Source organism: Nannospalax galili, unplaced genomic scaffold, assembly GCF_000622305.1.
Source record: "Nannospalax galili isolate Female #2095 unplaced genomic scaffold, S.galili_v1.0 scaffold446, whole genome shotgun sequence".
NCBI lineage: Eukaryota > Metazoa > Chordata > Mammalia > Rodentia > Spalacidae > Nannospalax > Nannospalax galili.
Genome location: NW_008355468.1, coordinates 2,602,060 through 2,606,239, shown reverse-complemented (window position 1 = coordinate 2,606,239; position 4,180 = coordinate 2,602,060). Strand labels below are relative to the sequence as shown.

At 39.5% G+C, this 4,180-nt stretch overlaps 1 pseudogene; it reads right to left on the bottom strand.

Moving 5' to 3' along the window:
- Window positions 1-210: 210 nt before the first annotated feature.
- The window catches only part of LOC115067627, a 7,338-nt pseudogene continuing 3,368 nt past the window's right edge, over window positions 211-4,180 (bottom strand).

Here is a 4,180-nt window from a genome sequence, read left to right as displayed (position 1 = left end):
AGGTAAGTTAAGGCAGGGGATCATGACTTCAAGGGCAACCTGGGCTACATAGGAAATCCTATCTCGAAAATAAAATAAAAGAAATCATAAAAGCAGGTAGGATCATAAAACTGACATCAACTCAATTTCCAATAGCTTTCTTCCAAAATGCCATCAGCATTATTTGGCAAGACTATGTGGTAAAGGGCCGCCTCACAAGCCAGATCACTCTTAGGTCTGCTTCAGAAGCCTAGGGATATTGGCAGATGCCTGCTCAAGGTAGGCGGGGGAGCCCCCAGGGTTTCAGCTCAGGGGCTCGGTTTTTGTGCTGCACATTAAGGTCTTTCAGTTCCCGCTACCAACGCCTCAGCTTTGTCAAGTGCCTCCTGACCAGCATCTTTCAGCTGCAATTCATCCTTACTTCCGAGTGAGATATTGTCCTGGTTTGTTCTTCATTGCTGTGACAAAATACTCTGACCAATACCAACTTGGGGAGGAAAGGGTTTATTCAGCTTACCTCTCCTAGGTCACAGTTCATTAAGGAGTCCAAGATGGGGACTCAGGGCAAGAACCTGGAAGCTAGAGCTGGAGCACAACCTGGAGGACCACTGCTTACTGGCTTGCTCCCCTAGCCCCTGCTCAGCCTGCTTTCTTATGCAACACAGTCCCACCTGCCCAGGGTGGCACCACCCACAGTGGGCTGGGCCCTCCTACATCAGTCATCAAGAAGATGCCCCTCAGACATGGCCACAGGCCAGTCCAATAGAGGCAATTCCCCCAATTGAGGCTCCTTCAACCCAGGTGTGTCAAGTTGACACTGAAGCTACCGAGCACAGATACCCTCTTTGATAACTTTGATAACTTGCTCTGATTTCTGAACATCTGCAACGTTTTTGTAGGAGAAAAAACATTCTGTCTTGCCCAAAACCTTCTGGATACACTGATCAACACCTGCCCGAATGTTTTCTCTGATCAGTGCCATTGACATATGAGATTTAGGAGAGAAGCAAAGCAAGCCTCAAATTGTGACTCCAACTCATGCATCAACGTTTTACATGGCCTAGGGGTCCTGGGAGCTGCTTGGAGAAGCAAGGCCTGTCTGGGGAAGCTCTATGGAGCCAGGCCTGGCAATTGTCCTGAGAACATCCCTCCTTGAGGCGTGGCATGTCGGGAATAGCGGGTGGTCTTCGTTTCTTATTTGTTCTCCTTGCTCCGCTTCTTTTTCCCCTCCCAGTTGTGGAAGGATTTTGGTTGGGAGTTAGTTACATTGCCTCTGAAGTTACCTAGCTCTCGGAAGCTACCCTAGGGTCTTAGAATTCTGGGTAGATTCAAGAGTTCTGTCCCTTTGATAAACAGTTGGAACTGTTTTCTCAGCTTTCCCCATCACGCAAAAAGCAAACTTCCACCCACCTATTTCTGCTTTACCTTCTAAAGAAACCCCTGCATAAAACAGAGAAAAAACCTGATAATGGCAACTGGTAATGAGAAATACAACTGTCTTGAGTGACTGACTGTGATATAGTTTTATAAAAAGTAACAGTGTGAGAGTGAGTTTATTATTCTGAGAGCAAGAAAACTTCTAAATCAAACAGCCGTATTATTCAGGCAGCTTTATCTGTCTTTCTCGACATACGATTTAGAAAGAAAAATTAGGAAGGCAAGTTTGTGGTGATAATTTCATAATAAGAGGTAATGTGACTTGAATTTTAAGTGGCATCTCCTAATGGTAAACTGATATTGATATCATCGTGGTCTACCTCAAGACTAATTAGTCTTTCTACTTCAGTTTATGCACTGACATCCCCAAACCATTCTAGATGGGCTTCACTGTCCTACATCTCTATATAAACAGATGAGATTATGTATAAAGGGCACTGAGTTGGTGGGTAAAGGCAAAAAATATCAGGTCAGTGTGATATTATAACAAAATGAAGGAAGCAGAGTAATACATAAAATACTAGGCAAAAGTACCAAGGACTAGCAGACCATGAACTCAGGTGTAGTGTGAGAAACATTATATTAATATATATATATATGAAATATAAAAAATGATGTCTTAGAAATATAAAAAAGTTATAAAACAACATAAAAGTTTCAGAAAACTGAGATAAAACTGAAAAGAAATTATTAATTTCATACAAATAAAACTTTAGAAAGTTGGTAAGCAAACAAAAATATGAATAATTTGCTGAAATTTTCAGTATTATTAGAAAAAAGGTAATAGTATAGTGAATTATGCATTGTGGGTCTGTCCTCTGAGAACACGTATTGTGGTTGGTCTCTGCAGCCCCTCATATCTAATTCATATAAAACATATTACAGAAAACTCTGAGTCAAGATTCCACAGGAGTCTCAAAAGTATTTAGATTTAATCAGATAACACAGACAGCCTGGGATAGTTTACAAACAGATGAAACCATAATCTGAGGACTTTGTTGTAAGGTCACTAAACATCTGAGATGACAAATATATGAGAAGACTATCAGGATAGAGAATTTGGGGAGTTCGTGCTTCTACAGGAAATTTTCAACAGTGCTCTGAAGATGGACACACTGGAACACACATTTAATCCCAGTATTAGGGAGGCAGAGGCAGGTGTACCTCTGCGTAATGAGGCCAGACTGGTCTATGTAGTGAGTTCCAGGCGGCTGAAGTGGTAGGGAAAGCCTGTCTCAAAACATACTCATGCACACATGCACACAAACACATACGCACACACACACACACACACACAAATTCCATGTATTCATATTTATTTTTTTATTTCATTTAGCATGCATGCTGTCTTTTACAAAGAATTCTGAGGGACATGATGAATATGACTGCCAATATTTTATTCAACGAAGACTAGTATCAACTGCATAAGCGTATTGGGTTTGATGTACAGAGGTGTCTTTAATCTTGCAATAGAATATAGTATTAGAATGCTTGGAGAAAATAGAAAAAGTGTTTCTACTGTATTGTAGTCTAGCTAATACAAATTGATGCTACTAACAGCACCCTATTGTGAAATTCCTATTAGAGTGCAAAGATGGATGCATTTTTACTTACATTGTTATTTTTCAGCTTTGATTAGTCCTGTAGAGAGCCATTGTACTTCAGAGTGAGGACAAGAACATTCTCCACCTGTCCTTGAGCTGTGTGGGCGAGATGGATGAGCTTAATCCTGTAATCCACGCCTTAATTCTCACTGGGAGAAAATGCATTCTCTCCTCAGAGTCACTGGTCCTGCTGATAATCATCACTAGGAAGGCAGCTGCTTAGAATACAGCCCTTTCTTAAGTTCCTAATGACTGAAATGGATTGAAGCCAACAAGGCTAATCTGATTTGTAAAAATAATTGAGGTCAGGATGTTCAGACTAGAGAGCAGAAGACTCACTATTAAACACAAATGAAATTATAATCTCCATCTGAATGACAAGCTCAGAGAAACTCAGCAGAAACTCCAGTAAATTTAGCCCACATAATTATAAGAATTGAAAGATGAAATGCTTGCATTATAATGTCTACCTGACATTTCATGGTAGACTGAGCAGAGGGAAAAGCATCATTATAGCATAAAATAACCTATCATACCTCAATTACTTTCCAGCGAACATAATTAAAATCTTAATAATTTAATTGCATACCACTATGGCACATACAGAAGAAATAAATATGTTCCATTGCAAAATATCACCTGAATCTCCTTGGACAACAAGTGTGCAGTAAAGAATATTCTAGGAAAATGAATGAAAAGCAATGGAAATACCATTCATCTCTGAAAACACGCACGCACACACACACACACACACACACACACACACACTTATAAAACAACCCCCAATGAAGCAGGGAAATCCATCTCTGGTTGTGAGCACAGGTGCCATCAAACAACAAAGTCAAGGGATTTCACTCATTTATTTTTCTATTCAAGAATTCTTTATTGGACCTTTGAATATTCTGAATATACATACTTACATGAGATAAGTAACAATATTTTTCATTTTATGCACATGAATAAAAACATCAATTCAGTCCATGTACTTACATGTTTTTTAAAATTATAAAATGGATGATTAAAGAGTAGAAATATGTTAATTTTAAAATTCTGTTTATGGAATTTTGGAGAGTTTTGTGCAATTAATTTGGTGGTATTTAGCTCCTCTCCACAATCTGCACCTTCTCTATCTGCATCCCGCCTTTAACATTCCCCCTGCC